Source organism: Drosophila tropicalis, unplaced genomic scaffold (genome assembly GCF_018151085.1).
Source record: "Drosophila tropicalis isolate 14030-0801.00 unplaced genomic scaffold, ASM1815108v1 contig_867, whole genome shotgun sequence".
Lineage (NCBI taxonomy): Eukaryota > Metazoa > Arthropoda > Insecta > Diptera > Drosophilidae > Drosophila > Drosophila tropicalis.
Window position 1 is genome coordinate 1,553,357 of NW_027173362.1, and position 20,295 is coordinate 1,573,651.

General features: G+C 36.8%; 1 protein-coding gene across 4 annotated transcripts in view; it reads right to left on the reverse strand.

The window, feature by feature from the left end:
* The window catches only part of LOC137583366 (uncharacterized), a 44,646-nt gene extending 24,583 nt beyond the window's left edge, over positions 1–20,063 (reverse strand). For 3 of the 4 annotated variants that reach the window (XM_068298338.1, XM_068298337.1, XM_068298335.1), the window contains exons 1-2: positions 19,418–20,063; positions 3,981–5,327 (exon numbers count right to left, since the gene is read on the reverse strand). The gene's annotated coding sequence lies outside the window, so the exon portion shown is untranslated. The remainder of the gene's footprint in view (positions 1–3,980; positions 5,328–19,417) is intronic. The other variant, XM_068298336.1, reaches the window with a different exon arrangement.
* Between the last annotated feature and the right edge of the window lie 232 nt (positions 20,064–20,295).

A 20,295-nucleotide genomic window follows, 5' to 3' on the forward strand; every position in this document is an offset into this window, starting at 1 on the left:
ACAATAAAAGCAACAATGCCAGCAACTGCAATGCTGATTAGACTTCCCATATTCATAAGTGTGTGTATGTGTATGTGTGTGTGTGTGCGTGTGTGTGTATTTAATGCTCACACAAAGACCACACATCGAAAGCTATTTTTAACATCGCCGCCTGCATTAACTGTTTATTTGTTACTGTCAGCACAAAACTACAAAAAAAAGAAGCAGAAAGAGAAAAACCAAAAGGCAAAACAAAACAAAACAACACAGAAAAGGTGCGTTGAATGCATGCCCACCCATGGGCTTAAACACCCACCAACCACACAACGCCCACGCTTCAACCAACGAGGGTAGACTGAAACATATTTGATTGATCAGATTAAATCAAATGACATAATTGTGATCTCAACTGCTGCAAAGGGTTCTTAGCTTGATAAGTTGCTACATTTTGTTGCCTAACTACAACTAAATGAGATTTGCTTTAGAAATTCTTTATATATATACATGATTTTGGTTTGCTTTTCTTAAAGTCCTTTGGAACTGATTGGATATTTCATCAGTTCCAGATATCCATAATTGAATATGTAATCATCGAATTTTGAAGTTGCAAGCAATTCTTTTGTCATACCAATTCATCTAATTGTAATTCCCAACTAGTTTTGATAAGCTACTTGTAATTCCCAACTAGTTTTGGCATTAAAATGGTTGGCAAACTCTGTTAACGAGTGAAATGGAAATGACTTGGAGCCTCCTCATTCGGTATTGTTGCTTAACTGTTTAGACTTGCCTCGTATTTTCCACTCCCACGCAGTGGCATTGTCATGTTCGATTGACATTTTATTTGTGAGTAAGAAAGTGTGTCTCTCTTTGTATTTGTATTTGTGTGTGCGTGTGCGTATGCCCACATTTAAATTGCAATCAATAATAACACTTTAGCGCAACAGTATTTCATATTGCCTCCATAATAGCCAGCATCCTCCTCATCATCATCATCATCATCATCATCATCATCATCATCATCATCATCATCATCATCATTATCGTTTACAGCATCCTGACAGCAGCAAATTGTGCAAATAGTCTGCCCGCTTTTCCAGTAAATTGAAAAAGGTTTTTTAATTTAATTATGAAAATCTCGTCCTTTTCTTTCTTTCTTTTTCAATAAACAATTTAGTGTGCATTACAGTCTCTGACTTCTGTGTACTGAAAGCACTTAACTACATACATATATGTATGTATGCATGTACTTATTATGGATTTTTTCTTGAAACAACAATAAAATATATATATACTTTGTGTAATTGCCACATAAAAAGTAAACGGATACTCGTTGAACTCGTTCAAGTCATGTGGAAATTAACATCTCAAAGTATTGGATTATTCTACTTGAAGTGAAGTGCATCAAGTGTCTTCTATCTTCTGGCCAAGGGAACATAGGCAAACGCTTTATGTTACTCGCCTTAAGAAACGTTAGGGTCCTTGATTCATAGGATCCTAGAATGCATCACACATCGACTAAGCCTAATGTGTTCATCTATCTTTGTTCACAAAAAGTCCATACATATAGAGGGTAATCCCTTGGACCCATTTTCTACTAACCGTGAATTCTAGGGTCAATTTGATGGTATAATCCTATCCATATCTCTATAAAGATTCGGAAGATAACGATCAATATTTGGAACTGTCCATAATTGGCCTTGAAGTTTATGTTTGTGAGTCAAAACCCTTTAACTGATTCATTGGATCAGAATGATAGATAGAAAGCTGTCGTACGACAAGAAGGTCCAGGCCGATGGATGTCCATGGCTCTAGTTACTTTCCATAAATATGCCTTCGTTTCATATTTATTTAAATAATGAATGAATTATCCACTTTAATAAATTGAATTTATATTTTTAACATTGTGGAATTCTACACACACTGTTTACTTTGCCTGAGTGGCATTTAAGGTAATTAATTGAAATGAAATTTAATTTAAATTTTAATTTAACTACATGCATATTTTTCTATATACAAGTGCCAAAATGTATTAAATTGAGTGAAAGTAAATAATTGCTGCTGTTGGTGTTTGTCTTTCCGCATATTAATATACAATTGTCGGTCATCATTGGACTCGATTGAAACAGAATAATGCCAACAGACTGATGTATGTATGTATGTATGTATGTATATAGAGTTAATCGGTTGGCATGGCCATGACAGAACAGGACAGGCAAACAAGAGGCAAAGATGCTCCGGGAGAATGTAACGAAGGCGAGATGAAATGGCCCTGTTTTCTGCCTTTTTTTTTTTTTTTTTTTTGTTTCTTTCTTGTTTTCTTTTGGAGCAGCAAACAATGTATCCAACAGACAACAGACACCAGTACCCCGCCCACCCGTCACCCGCCACCCACCACCCGGCACTCCTGCTATCCCAGGAGTGCTTCACACTTGTGTAAGTTCTGTCTTTTGCGATGCTAATCCAAACAACAATATAATATTGGCTGAACAATCGTTTTCATCTTGTCTTTTTTTATTGTTTTAGCTTTCGTTTAAGAACTAAGACTCAATATCCTTGCAAAATGATATCAATGGGAATTACAATTGCCTTAGTAGGTGATATATTCAATTGGCTTTTCAATATTTATTAATTTAATAGTAAGGCTTATGGGTAAACACTTGATAAAGGCTTCATTTTATCAAGTTTGTTTTTTTTTTCACTCACAATCACAATCGGCTAGCAGTTTTCAATTTAGTTCAGTGAGAGAGAAAAAGATAGACAGAGAGAGGGAGAGAGAGAGGGCGAGAGAGTGAGAGGCCTTTGGCCATTATGTGGTTCGTATGCCTCGTTTTGCCTAGCCAATAGCATTGCACTTTTCATCTGCTGACCCAGCCATCGGGCAATTTGCATGTCCACATCCGATGGTTCGTTGGCTCGTTGGCTGGTTGGCTGGTTGGCGTCGTTGGGGGAAGGGCGGGGTCATCAATCGATTGACTCTTTGGCCTGAAAGCATTAAAATGAATGCAGATGGCAATTGGAAGGACCTCTGTGTTTTACACTCGCCTTTCACTCTCAATGCGATCCTTATTGACATTCATATTCGAATGATATGCATTCAGATTGGCCCATAATTGAATCAGTCAATCAATCATTTGATTGTATAGAGGTGTACACCCACACATACATATACATATACATATACATACGTGTATGTATATTAAGCAACGTCATTGTGTCATTAGCAGCGATTTGAATGCACTTTATGGCATGCGCACAATAGCAATTAATTGATTATTACTCCGACAAGAAGCCCGGCTTGGAAATCGATAGCAAAGATAACCCCTTATGAGTTTGCAAACAGAAGGATAAACAAAGAATTTATTAAATTTCTGATCATATACAAATATAATTTCAAAAAAAAACCTAGAGACAAGTTCTCTTGCTTATGACTTTAATCAAGTTTGACTCCTTTTAGAGTCTTTGGCCTTGCATTATCATTTCCTTTCAACAAGAGGGACCAAAATATATGTTTAAACAATCTTCCAAATGCTGGGCTGGAATGAACGGGGTCTAACATGACGTATACGCAATATTTGCCATATCATTTTTCAATGATCGTTGGCATTCGTCTGTCTCATGTTCAAGAAGGAAAATCTGACTGTTTCTTTATCGGTTTGAGGATTGAGTTGCTGAGCAAAGATATATAGCCTATTTTAAGGGACCCTTCTTTTAGTTAAGGACGAATGAAGTTTCAAGGTAAAGGCGTTTCAAGTTTGCCTCACAAAAAGAGAGATTTCTTGTAAAGTATTTTGAGTTTCTAAAAATTTAATACTCTACCCTTAGCCCGGCTTAATCATTTAACAACTGGTTTGTTGGTTATCCATTTCTATAAACATTCTAATTTATTATTGTTCGAAACGTTAGGCAAATGTTAAACTAAGTTGTCATAGATTAGGGTAAATATACATGTATGTACATTTAATGAATGTATATATAATGTATAGAAAATGTGAATAACTTACCGATTCTGGACTTGTGAGTGATGGCGGCGGCTGTGGTGCGGCTGGTGGTGCGGCTGGTGGTGCGGCTGGTGGTGGTTGTTGGTATTTGGTGGTGGTTGTGGTGGAATGCTTTAGCTCTCATGTATAGACAGACACTGACACACACTAATACACTCCTCACCCACTCACACACACACACACACACACACTCTCACACACACACACACGCACGCACACACAGACGAGCGTTGTCGAAATTGTTGTCACCAATTGATGCTGTGCAGTTTGGTTCTTTTTTTTCTCTCTTCTTTTCAGTTTTCTTCAATGATAAAATTTCTTAGTGTTGTGCGTGTGCATGTGTGTTGTGTGTGTGTGTGTGTGTGTGTGTGTGTGAGTGTGTGTATGTATGTGTGGGTGTAGATGTAAGTGTTTTGTTCCTTTTTTGTTTTGTTTGTTGTTGTAAGCAGTTGAAAAGAGGTAAAGGTATTTGTATTGTGTTGGTCTCCTGCTCGCTTCTTCTCCTTTTGCTCTCTTCTTCTTGTTTGTTTTCTGAAGTTCGCTCAACTTTAATTAATTTGTTAGCTTTTAATTTGGCGACAATTTCAGTTTCAGTTTCGCGCTTTGCCTTTGGCTCTTCTCTTTCACTTCTCTGCCTTGTTTTGTTTCTCCTTCTGCTTCTGCTTCGTCGTCGTCGTCGTTGGTTTTGCGCTTTGTGCACTTTTTCGCTTCCCCTCTTCCCTGCTCACTCTCTTTCCTTCTCTCTTGATTTGAAATGTGACTTTTGTTGTTGGGGCCGGAAGTTGGTTTCAAACTGTTGGCAAATGAGTTTCCGCCTTGCCAAGGAGGTTTCCTGCCACCTCTATGCCTCTTTTTGCTGTCCCCTTCGTCTTCGTCTGCTCTCCTTTTGCCCTGTTTATGTTCCTGCTTTGGCTCTGGCTATGGTTATGGCTGTTGCTTTTGGTTGACTCTTTGGCACACACACACACATGCACACGCACACTTATACTGAAGTATATAGCCTCACACCCGCGCACAGTTGGCACAAAGTTTATTAATTTGCTGCGCCTTTTTGTTTTTGTTCTTTTTATTTCGCATAAATGCCAACGCGCCGTTATTTTCCTTTTATTGTTCCTTCGTTCGTTCGTTTGTTCCTTCTTTCTCTCTCTCTCTCTCTCTTTCAATTTTATTCTTCTGTTTTTTATTTTCGTTTTTTATATATGTATGTATTGGTATTTATGTGTGTGTGTGTGTGCTTAGAGCAGATTCTCCTCCATTCTTTCGTTTCTTTTTCCACTTTTTGGTTGCTAAAAGTTTTTTGTTGTTGGTTTTTTTTTTGTTTTGTTTGCAATTAAACTTTTATTGTAGTTCCTGCGAAAGGCGAAAAAGACAGACAGAGAGAAAGAGAGAAAGAGAGAGAGAGAGAAAGCAGAATTAAAATATAGAAAAATATATATTATACTTGTGTATGTTTCATATATTGTTTCCAATTTCCACAAAACGCTTTTTATATACTACATTTGTTAATCAAAGGTATATGATATAGTCATTCGATCCAATGTCGATAGCATCTCTTCATTGTTATGCCCAAATTCTCGCTTATTGAGAGTCTGAAATCTGACTTTCACTCAGATGGACAAACAAAATGTCTGCCAACACAAATTTTATCATCATGTCCGATAATAACATGGTTCGATTCTATTCAATTTATCACACAATTAGGCCAAGCATTGAACTGTCGAAGGCGTAACTGTACTAATTTGCTTGACCAAGCAGCACAGACACACACACACACACACACACACACACACACATGCATTCGGATATGGGTAGTGCAACTGCCATAAACAATGGAAGATAATGAATGGTTCGTCGTCCTCGGCCTGCGCCTGGCTGCTCTATTCAAGCATTCATTCTTCCCATTCATAGTGTAATACACGCATACATGCACACTCACACTCATACACACACACACACACCTTGTCATCATATCGTATTTCCTTCGTCTCGGTTTTGAATTTCGCACTAAATCGGACCATCTGCCATTGACGCTAAACAAAATCAATTTACAATAAATGCGACTCATCCATGTCGAATGTCGAATTCGGAATCTGAATTTCAATTTTGCTGCCAAATGCAATAATTAATTGCATGCTCGAATCATTTATGTTAACTTGATGTTCCAGCCAATTAAAAGACAAATCGCAAAATTAAACAGAACTCATATACGCATGAGCACTATGGGGACAAAAGCCAAGATTCTGGCACTTAATAATTAAAATAGTTTTTCTTTCTTCTTGTTTGATGGTTTCTCAAGGGTTCTTTATTAATCAACTTTCATATTTTATCAAGCAGTCAATTGTTGGCTTATTAGACAAACAAATTATTGAGTCCAAAAGGATAGAAGTTGTAGAAGTATCATCAGCTCTTCGTTTGAAAATCAATTTGGCAAAACAATGGCAATTTTTCGAAAGGTTTTGATCATTGGATCAATTTTCAGCACATTTTAAGTCGACACGACATTTTATCATCAACATTTAGTTCTCTTAAAAGTTTATGTTCATTGCATGGACCATAGGTTGTCAACCGCTCAGAGAAAAACTGGCGAAGATTAGAGTGAGAAAATGTTAAAAAAAATTCATAACAGTATGGATGAAAAAGGATCCTCGAAGCAAGCATTGTTTTTAAATACTTTTTAGTTTACAAGGCACTGAATACTATTTCATCATATTGCATAGTTTAAGGGGCAAAGTTTCACCATTTCATAGCCATAGAGCCACCTATGATCATTGATATATGAATAGAACTGCCAAAGACAACTTATTCTGCATCGAATTGATGACTCATTCGCCTAAGAATCCTGTTGGCCCATTGACATCTTTTTTGTCCCCCAGATTCAAAAAAAGGAACTGCGTAGTCAAGAGTTAACCAGCGCCAAATGAAGCAGTTGAAGCTTTAACCAACCATGTTTTGGTGGTGTCTCAAGGGAAACGGAAGAATATGGGAGTATTATGAAAGACAATAAAGTCAGTCTCAAATAAAAATGTTTGTTCTAATTTCAGAATTCAACAGTCGGTAGGAGTTCCATTTTTATATATACATACATGGGCACATTTTGTAGTTAGTAATGTTGAAAGTATTAGACAAAAAATATATTTCTGCAATTATTAACCAGCTTTCCGCAATATAATGAAAGGATTTCGAATGTTTTGGTCAAAATCGGATATGAGACTTGTTCTTGCTTCCCATTTCGAGCCAAATTCGTCGTTTGGCAATGAGGAATGAAAAGTAATTGAACATTTTCTTACAAACTCATTACAAAATTCTATTAATCTGTAAAATTTTTAAGAACAGTTTAAAGAATCGGTAAATAAATTAGTTTTAGCCATTAACTTAGAACAATTACTTTTAATGTGATATAAAACAAAATGTTATAACAGCATTCGAAATGGAAGTCAACCTTTTAAGGTTGCCAATGAACGATAAATAATTTTAATGTAAAGTATATGAAAATTGTGTAAAAATTTACTTCATTGCCTAGGACAATAATCAAGTTAGTTTAAGAAACCATTCACAACTAATGTCAGGATTTGTAGTCCAAAACAAATTTATACTTGAATGATTATAAAGTTCGGCAACCCTGTAAGCTGGCGCAACAAAAGTGTTTCGAACTTGGCTTGGCATTTCAATGAGAGAAAAATCTACTCGGAATCGAGAACAGGCCCGATTATTATATTGTGACATTTGTTTTGTAAACTATTTAACTTTTATGTGACATTGTTTTAGAATATATTTAGTTTTAATACATGGTGAAATGGTATATTAAAGTCGCCAAAATGTATGTAAAAGACAGAAGGAAGCGAGCCCATAAAGTATACCTATATATTCTTGATCAGCATCAACAGCCGAGTTGATCTAGCCTTGTCCGTCTGTCTGAATGAACACCTAGATCTCGGAGACTATAAAAGCTAGATCTAACAAATTTGGTATATAGACTCGTGTAGTATGTAAAATGATCAAGTTTATTTTTAATTTTTGCCACGCCCCTTTCCGCGCCCGCAATTTAAAAAAAACCTTTATCTCAAAAACTATTCTAGCTAGAGACACTATATTTGGTATGTATATTGGCTTAGTAATGTATGTGTAAAAATTTTGCCCTTTTCGCCCCCGTAATTTAAAAATACTTGATTATCTCCCGTATTTTTTTACCTTATGCAATCAAATTTGGCACACTTAATACTAATATACAGCAAAATACCAAATTTGAAATCGGACAAAAAATAGTCGAGTTATGCATATAAACGTTTTTCCATAAGGCCGCAGTTGGCCGTTGGATGGTGGGGGCGCTAGGGTGCTCCTGTGCTTGAGTGAGCGAAGTACTAAGATATGCTTGTAAAAAGCATGTGAAAATGCATTCGTTTAATAAAATTGAAACATTTGCTTCACTGGTGTATGGTATACCTAAGTCGGCGAGACGACTTATTTACTTCATTAATCGTTAGGCTTTCAATTAAGAATCAAAAGTCCAAACAAATATTGATAATGTCCATGATGAAAACGAAAAAGGAAAGTTAGCTTTCGCTCTGACCAAGTCCTTAGCAGTCGTTCACCATTATGTGTCTTAAATTGTTTTTCATGATAAAACGATAAGCATAGATGGAGCCTATGGCCTAGTTTCGAATGTTCAAAAATATTCAAAATCACAAATTTGCTAGAGTTAATCCATTTCGCATAAGAACTGTTTCTCCTTCGGCCTATATAATATTGAATCGAAAACGTCTTCTTGTCTGCATTAGATTAAATCTGACTTAATGTCGAATGGCCCTCTGGGAGGTTAAAAAAAGTAAAGCTTTTATTCCATGGAATGTAGAGAAATCGTCTAGTTCGGCCGACTTTTATTCTTGGCTTTTTTTTTCTTCTATCATTTTGTTTTTCTCACTCGTTGTGTGTTTGTGTTTGTATTTCTTTTTTCATTCCTTCTTTGTTGTTGGTGTTGTGTGTTGGCCGTTATATAAATAAATAAAATATTGGGGCAACTTTAGCTATTTGGCATTCCCCTTGGCGTGGCTATTTGTTTTGCGTGTTTTCTACGATTTCGCTTGTCGAAAATTATTAAGTTCCGCAAAAATAAATAATTCGAAATTGCGCCAGGCAGCAAGAATGAAATGAAAGGAAAGCAAAAAATAATAAAAAAAAAAAAAAACCAAAAAAAGAATAAGAAATAGAAATAGAAAGAAAAAAATTGAGGAAAATTGTGAAAATCGGCAAATCGAGAAAAATAATAAAAGAAAGAAACAAAAATTGAGTACCTACAAATAAATAAATCAAGTGGGTCCGGGTTTTGGGTCAGACACGAGCGTAAAAGTTGTATATGTACCTTCCCACGGTCCCCAACCACACCACCAACTCCTGCAGGGAGGGTCGGGGCAGGGAAATGGAGTGCAAGGCGAATGGTGGCTATATCATCTTAATATCAAAGATTTGCAATTTCACAGTTTTCCTCTTTTTTTTCTTCTCCACTCATCGTTGCCTTTTCTGTTTTACTTTTGCCTTCTCCTTTGTTTTTTACTTTTTTTCTTCTTGTTTCGCATTTTGTATTTTTTTATTTTTTACTTTATTCTTTTTTTTTTTTTTTTTTTTTCGGTCTGCTCATTAAGAATGCGCCCCGTGTGAGTTGCCATTCCGCGTGCCTTTTGATCTCTGCTGCCTGCTTGATTTCTGCCTGCTCAATGATTCATTTGTTAATGGGCAAACCAATCTTCATTTCCACATCCTCGACCCTTGCGGCACGTCATCATCATCATCATCATCATCATCCTCCCTCATTGCCATCCCTGCTCCAAAGTCAAAATGAACAAAATTTCCAATTTTCAATTACAACAAAGAGAAGAAGAACAAAAAATTACATTTTTTAAGCATACACAGTGCCAACTTTTCCTATACCCTATATAAAAGTATAAGCAATTAACAAGCAGTTTAGCAATGAAAATTCTCTCAGAAGTCCGCTCAAAGTCCATCTACTCAGAGTGATATTATGTACAAGCATTTACATCGATGGATAATACATACGTAGAGACATATGAATGAATTGTCTTTGATGCGGTTTTTCACTCGATTGTTAGAAATGTTTAGAGTCTCGCTTAGTTGATCGAATACACTAACTAATAGTACTAATTATTTGTAAATTACAATGCCATATACCAAATAATATAAGTGAGTTGATGAGTTGTTTGATTCCTATTTAACTATTGCTTTAACATGAGTTAGATGAGGACCAGAAGGAATAAAGACCCAAAATTAAGACCCACGATTAGCTACTTGGGCTGGAAGTTACTGGACGGAAGACTACGGAATTACCTACCGGCTAATGGGACTCAGATTAACCCTAACACAATCTTCAAGGCTCTATGAGGCAATCTAAAGCACTGCTTGCATATCTATTAGGCATACATATCATTTGATGCTAACCTTTTCCACACAGCGCATATTGACAGCATTGATTAATCCATTGGCCTTCAACCTGCTGGACAACCTAAGAAGATAGCTCATCCTAGACCTACCTAATGAGGTAGCAGACAAGAGTGGAATCCTTATCATACCTTCTATCATTCCCAATATCCTAAATTTTGGCATTCAAATGCAGGGACAGATTGCAGAAGGACATAACCCGCAATGTGTCAGGTGTCACAATCTCTATATGTATATCTATATATTCTAGACCAGCATGAAAAGATGAGTCAATATGTCCAAGGAAATAACGATTTCGAAATGGAAGAACTCAGCTAAAGTTAACTTCTTTGCGAAGTCGAAATTAAAGTAGGGTCCAGAACTAGTTTGGGTTTTCCCAAAGAGCCAAACATGGTTCTTGGAGACAGTCTTCGATAAGATGAAGAACAACTCTAAAAGGAGTTCTACCTTTTGTGTTTACCACCAATTTTGACTACTATGAAGAATGGAATTTGAAACCCGAAGAATGATTCGGCTTGCAAATGTAAGGGCTTATCGAATTGGTTTGAATTGATTGGCCCAAGCAATTGCAGTTTCTGGGTCATCAAGGTGCTTGCTTTAGGCTGAGCGTGTCATGTCGGATAAATAAAAATTTCTAGTCTCAATTGTGTTTAGATTGCAAACTCAAGAACAATTAGCACTGATTGAGGAAATTCAAAATTCATTTTGCTGTTCTACAATCCTTTAAAGTCCTCTGTACAACTTTGTCAATTAAGTCAAAAACAAATAACAAAAAACTGTACAAATAATTAACAATAATTGTTTGACCATTTTGCATTGATAATGAGAAAAATGCATTGCAACATTCTCTAAGCCAAAACGCATTTTGGAAAATGAAATGTTCTGGGAATGAAAATTGTGAAATATTTTGATGTCTATTAAAAATTGATTGTCTGCAATGAAACAAAATTTCGATTGTTTCATTAGATAAGTATGTCGATTAACGAAAGTAAACTGGCATGTTAATTTTGTGAATTCCCCCGGGGGAAAGTGTGTGAGAGAAAGAGAGAAGGGAAGGGATTATGACATATTTTCAAATGACAGATATTGCTATTGGTAATGTATGTATGTAGAGGCTTGAGTATTTACTATGAGAGCTAATCAATCTGCCAAAATTGTTCGTGGGTGTGGCAGCAATTTGACAGCCCATTTTGGTCGATGTGGCACTTACATATACATACATTCATATGTACATATGTACATACATACATGCATACATAATAGATTTCAAGGTCTGGGTGATGGCCAGATAGAGAGATAGAGATACTAATATTGAGAAATGCAGACGGGAAATAAGAAAAGAGATTATTGATTAAGTGCATGCTGGTATTTATATTTGTGTTTGTATTTGTATTCGTCTTTATGCATATAGAATCGCTTAAGGTCTAAGCAGATTGCATTCAGGCATTTCTCATTGTTAAAATATTTGATCTTACTTATGCAGTGGCTGATGCTTTTGATATCCCAGACCCAAAACGTTGCCATTGGCCCCCACACCCATTCGCCATCAGCACCCACACCTACAAGTCTGAGATGCATAGATTTCTCTCGTTTTCCTCTTTAGCCAGTTGTTCTCCCTCTCACACACCACTTTCCTCTCTGTCGCTTTCTCTCTCTCCTCTTTCTGTCTCTCTAATTCTCTTTCTTGTTGGATTTGTCTAAAAATATCCCAGGCCTGGCGCCTCAAAAGTTCGAATATGCAGCTCTAAAAAGCTGCATAAGCTGCCCTAACTTGCAGCCACCGCCCCAGGCTGAATCTCTTTACTTTACTCTTTCCTCGTCCTCATTCTCATCCTCGTTCTCGTCCGCGACCTCGGCGTCATCCTCGTTTCATTCCCATAGTTTGCGTAGGTGTTTAAGACGAAGATTGCGAATGGCGGCAGCAATGCTAGGTGGCCATGGTCATGGCCATATTCTCGTATAGCAAAACAAAAAAAAAAAAACCAAAACCAAACCGAGCAAACGCTCCATGGCGAAGGCGGTGACAAAGACGAAGAGGAAGACGACGGAATATTCTGACATTTAGCTTGGCACGCAAATCGAATCCATGGACAAAGTGGAACAAGCTGGCTCCTATCCTAAAAGTGGCTAGGCGTTCTTTTTCAAAAAACAAAAGTTCTATTAGCCAAACTAAAATTCGGTTTTTCCTTTTCACACGCGTTCTTTTACTGTCTAATACAGATTTGGAGTTTGATTTAACTTAAATTTGTGGGGTTTATAAACTATTTTGTTCTACTACATCAAAAATTCCAACAAAAGTTGGTCAAGTTGAGAAATATCTGGATCTGGATTAATAAATTCCAAAGGGATAAGATTCGATCAAATAAACACACGAAATGGGAGTATATATCAGGCGGGTTCTTAGATCACAATTAACCAGGACAAAGGAGATTCAAATTCATTTTTATTGCATACTTCTAGGGTTTTATACTTTATAGTTGAGCCAGCAACTAGCTCTAGTTACTTTTTCAGTACATTATGTAACAATACTGAAAGTGTTCTTTGACTAAGATATCGTCGAAGATATAGTTAAGCTATTGTCTGATATAGATCCCAAGATACTTCCTATAATAATATATTCTAAAGTGAAGCACAAACATTACCCGACTTTTTATGGCATTGAAGTTAATAATAAACTCTTTTGACTCTTTTGAAATATGAAAATAAATGATAAAAGAGACTCTTAATAATCCTTTAATGAAATGCCTCAAGGAATGTCTATCTAGTAAGGCTCTAGCATTCAAAGAGAAGGCTTTCTGATCTATCAGATAGATTTTCAATAAAGAGAAAGAGGTTTGTTCCTTTTTTACTTTTGCAGTGTACGACTTGGTGGCAAAACAATCTATCATGCCATCTAAAATCGTTTAGCATTTGACCAAAATTATGATTATTTGGAACTTTGAATCATAAATTTTAGCCAAATGTTGTTTTGTTCGATATCCAAATGATTTGTTCCCATGGGTTTTTTTTTGGTTTTTTTTGTTTTTTTGGCAGTTTGTTTTCACCAATTCGAATTCGTGAGCAAAATTCATTTTGTTGATAAGCGCCCTCTGTCTCTGTGTGTCTCTTTCTCTCTGCCTCTGCTTCGGCCACCAGCTGGCTGGCTGCTACCAGATTCAGATATATCCATTGTGTTGTTGCTGCTGAGTCCCCGTTCCCCCGACCACTGACCCGCTACTTACTGCCCCGCCTCCCTTTGTTAATCCATCTCTTGTTGCAATCGACGCGTCGACATTTTGCCTTTGCCTGTTATTGTTTATCTTTGTATCTTTTGTATACACAAGAACCGTTTTTATTCAACTTTTTCATGAATGTGCGAGATAAAGAAAGCAAGAGAGGGAGAAGAAGTGTGTGTGTGTGTGTGTGTGTTGGCGAATGTGGGCATAACTTATAGGCAATGGGGAGCGGGACTGTGGAAAGGGTAATGGGAGCGGTAGCAGGCGGCACACATGCTCGTGCTCTTGCCCATTCGACTCACACATGTTTGGTTAAGGTGGCCGACTGGACGACTGGACGCTCTTTGTCTGCAATTTTATTCCATTTATATACTCTAACTGACAGAGCATACGGACTGTGCACAACACTTTGACATATAAACTGAATCATCACATCCCTCGGTCTAAACTTTGGCCCTCTTTCTATTGATGAACCTTGAAATTGACTAGAGTATACAAACTTCGGTAAGAGTCCACTATATAGTCGGTCCCAGTGAGTTTCTTTTTTGTTTTTGTTGTGTATTTTTGTATATATTTATACTGGGGGAATATATATTCTAGATTTTGCGCAATTGTATGCAGCACATGATCAAGACGTATGATCGACATATGCCACCGAGCTCTCCTTCCGCTCCCATAACTCCGGCCGGCCGTTGAGATACATTAGCGAAAAATGAGATAACAGACGTTTTACACAAATTCGGAATGCAAAATCCATTTGTAATAATACATACATGATGTACATTTGTCAAACCTGTCTATTAGGTGACCTTCTTGAAATATATATATATATATACATAAACCGACTCTAGGTCATTCACAGAAAAGTGATTTAAGTTATAGTAGGTTGTGATTCCTTACATTGGTCACAATCACTCGAGCAAGGACTTGCCAAACAGACTACCTTGAATCAGCTACTATCAGAACGTTAAACTTCTTGAGATATCAAAACTTTTTATATTTCAATACAAAATGCCAACATTCTCAAAACAATTCCTTGACTTGAATGGCAAACGATTCTTTAATCCACAGGACTATCTTAAAGGGTTTAAAATTTAACAAGGGATCGAATTCAGTAACAAAAGTATCTTAGCTTGAGTAAGTCTCCACTGAACCATCGACTAAGGACAATTGGCTATGCTATCCATTCCATTTTTCGCCTAAGTGAGTTGTAATTCACAACTAGTTTTAGCGTTGACTTGTTGTTCGAAAGTCTAGACTCTAGAATGATAGATGAAGCCTGCTGATGAAAGAAACTGCCAAAGAAGAGCATGCTCATTGAAAAGTCACTATTTCATAAAACTAGTTATGCTCCATGTAGCATTTGTTTGTGTTATCTAAGTTTCCCCCAATAACCTTGGATGATCGAGATTCAGTGCGATTGATTAGATAATCAAAAAATGGGAAAAACGGTGTCCCAGTTTGGCCTTATTCTCTCAACTTTAACTAGCTGCGGCTCAGCTTTTTGGGGATCAGCTGTTTGGCCCCATTTCCAAATCTAACGGTTCTCATTCTGCTTGTGTGTGTGTGTGTGTGGGTGGGTGAGTAAAAAATGTGACAGTGGCGCACGGGCGTAAGTGCAGTAAGTGATATGAAATGAATTAACGACTTGCACGCAAGTCCACTTACAGACACAGATGTATGTATGTATTTGTGTATGTCTTGTATAAGTAGAGAGTAGATGTGAGTTTGAATGAAGGCTTTGTATGTATGTATCTCTTCGTGACGTAAAAAAGCATAAGCCTTTAAAAATAAAACGCCAACTTTGGCCCCGGCTTCGTCTCTAGGCTTGGGATATAACATAAAATGGGCTATAAAACATGAGGCAACTATCTGACTCACACACACACACACATACAGACAGTGTGTAATAAAGTTTATATAACAAACATAGAAAGAGAAAGAGAAGTAGAGAAAGAATGAGACAGAGACAAAGAGAATGAACGAGGAAGAGAGGTGATTAAGGATGGGGAATAGAGTGGGTGATTGGGGTGGGTGGGTGGCTGTTGGCATTTTTGGGGCCGAGTGTGCGTGTGGCACTTTTCATGTGTCTATAAATTTCACCCCATAGCAGAAAGTACTGTTATTGCGTTGCCTTTTGCAGTGTATCCCCCATCCCCGTCCCCTCCGTTACCTCTTCCGCCATCTATACAGGCCTCCTCCGCCAACTCCTTCTCCGTCCCCCACTCTCTTCTCACACCCACACAATAGTCCACGCTGCGCTCTCTCAAATTTGTTGTACTTGTTTCTTATTTCTTTTTTTTTTTTTGGGGGGTGGGGGGGTTTTGTTTTTGTTTTTCCTTTTTTTTTTGTATTTTTGCCAGATGTAATTAGAATTTTTGGTTTGGTGGGCGAAGAGACGCCGCGCCGCAAGAGCGGTTATGGGTTATTGGGTATAGGGGTTCGCCCCTCCCCCTCCCCTCGCAAGGCAACATTTTCATTTCTTTCGTTGAAAATTGTGGAAATTGCAATTATTTAAGCATAGACCGAACGACACACTCAGCACCAAATTTCGCAGCTCTCAGCAAAGGGATCAAATATGAGATTGAAATAACTTTTATCGAGAACTGTTTGCCAACTGTGGGGCATATCGGAGAAAGCCAGACTTGAAATTTATGAATACGAACAAGAAAACAGGGTGCCGAAGTTTGTATATCCTTGGCAGTTTCTCTGATACTCTCTCCTTGCCTACAGACATCAGAGCGGATAAACGTTTCATCTTTTTCTGAACTTCAAGTGATATATACATATTATATGACAGATTGATATGGATATGATATGGAAGAGTTAACTTACTAGTTCGATAAGCACAGTCAATCCTACAGTCATCCGATCACAAGGAAATATAACATAGTCATTAATTTAGTTATTAAGAAAAGTCCGTCTGATCCGTCAGATACAAGTGTTCAACCCCTGAAGTATCTATATACTCCAAATCCAAATGTAAAGTTTGCATTGATGCAGACAGACAGACGAACAGACCCACCTGGAGATATGAATTTGTTTCATCAAGAATGAATATATATGTACAGAGAGTCAATAAAAAGCATTTAGGGCCGTATACTTATAGTCGCAAGTGTATCAATCAATATATAGAGCAAAAAAATAACTTACAATTGGGATTGTAATACAATTTTCCATTGCTTTATCTTTTAAACTATTTGAAAACCCGTTTGCATAAATTTTAAACTTAATGTTGATCTCTGGGAAATTATACAAGAATTTTCATGCGAATCGCTTGGATAATTCGATTTCACTTAAGACACATAAGCAAATTCCTAAGAATTATTCTTACACAATTCTCTGAATAACCATTGTTAGTCATGCTTTCGACCAATTTCATTCATACCAAGAATAGGTGTAGCGAATGAAGTGAATGCAACTGCAACCATTGACTTGTCTTGGATTTAGTTTCAATAACTAGATTATGGTGAATTTGGAATTCCTCATTGGCTTGGATTCCCATTTATTGGGCGAGTTCAAGGAAATCTGCATTGCTTCAATGATTATGAAGATGATACATTATGCGGATGATATGCCATGTCTTAGCTGTCGATTCTGGAGAAAGATTCTACAATATACAATACTAGGAATTCATATTGGAATTTGCCAGTTGAGAAATTGTATTTACAATTGAAAATTAATGAATGAGTTAATAGAAAATGTTCAAAAGAAGAGAGTTAGAGTATTAGAAGGATTGTTTTCGGTCATACATTTGTCCAGCTAGTAACTGATAAGTCCTTATATTAAAAAAAAACTCTCCAAATTTAGCTTTTTAATGTTCTCTAGTTTTCTTTTTGGAAAAATCAATGCAGTATTTCTTGGGGTTAGGAATTAACATTAAAAATGAATTTTCCAGATCATTCGCAAGGAAACTTTTATTAGCAGCAATTCGTCTTTGTTTAGATCTGTATATATGTATGTATGTATATACAAAAGATGTGCAAATATTGTGTATTCCTATTCATTGGAAGAAGTGGGAAAAACTCATGTTAAATTACACTTAATGAAGATTTCATGTTGTGTAATAAAAACAAAACAAAACAAGTAAATTAAATTTTCCAAGTGTGTTGTGATATTTGTTGTTCTTTTTTTCTCGAACTTCTAGTACATACAAACAATCGGCATACATAATGTACATACATACATACATACATACATCGCATATGTGTTTTTGTTTGTTAGAAATGGAAATCTCAAAATCTTAAGAGGAGCGAAATGAATTTATTGATCCCAACTGTAATATTGCTCATACGACACATAGGTTGAGGTAAATGCACAGGATTAGTGATTGGAGGGAAGGCAAATTTTGAAAGAAATCAACAAAATAGACAAAATTATAATGATGGACATTCTCCTTACTATCTGGCCATGTCTAGGATTGTTTTTAAATGTCGCATTACCCATACGCCATGTGGGCAATGTGAATATTCTCAAGAAGATTAAAACAAATTTAATGAGTTATCAAATCTTTTAGGCGTTCTATTTCGAGTTGAAAAAAATTGTCTACTAAACGTGTGTAGGAGCTTTGGGAATCTATGATGATCAAGAATATATATGTATGTAGCTACTTTTGAATAACAAATCGGTCTAATTTATTTAGTATTTCTAATAGTGTGTTTGTAGGTCTAACCAAAAATGGGACAGAGTTAAATCATTGTTTACCTATTTCGAAAACGAAAAAGGTGTCAAAGATACAACTCTTCTAATAGTCTCTCTCTCTCTGAATTTCTCTCTGGTTCTCTGTACCTCCCTCCCTCCCTCTCTCGCTCTCTCTCTCTCACCCTGTTGGTAGGCGTCTCTTCTGCTGTTTTGTTAGTTGCTTACTTTCTCTCCCTCTTTCATTCTCTCTCTCATTCACTGTCACTCTGTCTATCCTTCCCTCATTCTATGCATATTCCTGTATATATAGTGTGTGTGTGTGTGTGTGTGTGTGTGTGTGACCCTGGCAAGGGTCAAAAAGCGAGTCAAAAACTCACACACAGCCCTACAGATCGGACCGAAAAAGATAATATGTAATAACAGGGCCCAAAAAAACAAAAACAACAACAACAAATTGAAGAAAAAAAGAAAGAGCACAACATCTCGCGTTTTTTAACAGACTGGAACTCACACACACGCACAGCTAATAAACTAAAAATGTGTGTGTGCGTGTGTCTGTCTGTGTGCCTTGGTGTGTTGGTGTGTTGATAACACATACATAGCCACTAGAGAGAGAAAACTTTTGGCTAGGCCTTAGCAGATAGCCTGTTACTTTTCTCCCCCCTCTCCCTTGTGACCACCCTCGTCACATCACTTTCACCAACTCCATCGCTCTCTCTCTCTCTCGCTTCACTCTCTCTTTCTATTTCTCTTCATTTTTTTTTTATTTATTCATTTATTTATTTATTTTTATTTATTTTTTCCCTTTTTTGTTTTTTGTAAGCTAAGTAATTGATGATGATTTGGTGAGTGAAAGGCAAAGGGGAATGGAGGAGGAGGAGGAGGAGAATGGAGGTGGTGGTGGCTACGAGTGGAACGGCAATGCTTGGCATTGGAGGAGAGGAGCGAATGTACCCCGAAAATTGGACCATAAAAGAAGTACATTTCTTCCCCTTTCTCCCCATACCCTCCTACCAATCCATGTTTCTTTGCGTCGTTTTCACTTTTTTTTTTTTTGCTTCTTGTTTTTTTTTTGGCCATATTGTTGTGTAAAAAGTTTTAAAGAAAAGCAGAAAATTCACTGTGAATGCGAGCTACCTTGATGATGATTTTCCGTTTTCCCTTTTGCAGTTTATGTTGTGGTTGTTGTTGTTGTTGTTGCTCCTCTTGTTATTATTGAATTTTGTTGTTGTTGTTATTGTTTGCCACTTGTTCTTTTTGTGTATTAGATTTTTCACACGCACATTAAATTGTTTACCATAGAAACAATCAAGAAAAAAAAAATGCAAGAAAAAAAATTTTGTATAAAAAAAAACCCGTCGATTTTATTTCTTTTAAATATTTATTTCTCTTTTTTTTTCGCTAGCTTTTTGGGCTATTTTTTTTTTCTTCTATTCTATTTTCTTTTTTGTGTGTGTTTTTGAGACACTTTGTGGAATTTGATTTTCTATTTTCTTAATATTTTCCTTTCCTTTTTCTTTTGGCTGCGTGCAGGAAAAACAAAAATTTCTTTTTTTTTTGGAGTTTCGTTTGATTTTCAAAGTATTGTTGTTGTTGTTGTTGTTGGGAGGAATTCTTATTTTGGCTATATTTTTTTTGCAGATTTTCAAGTTTTACTTGTTTTTCTTTTCCCTTTCAGTTATATTTTTTTTTTTTTTTTTTCAAAATAAAACACGCGGTCAGCGCGAGCAAACGAGGCGTACGCACGACAAGGACGTCCGCCGCACACGACACTCAAAGCCTGTGTCCCCGTCTAGGAAAATGGAAAATGGATTTTCCTCTGCCCTGTGTGGCAAAAGCAGCAGCAGCAGCAGCAGCAATAGCTGCAGCATTGCTCAGAGAGAGAGAGAGAGAGAGAAAGAGAGCAAAAGCCGAACGCAATTTCTGCTTAATTTTTTTTCTTTTCTTCATTGTGTGTGTGTGTGTGTTTTTCAATGGTTGGTGGACGGGGGGCGTGGCGTTCGGGGGTTGGCTAC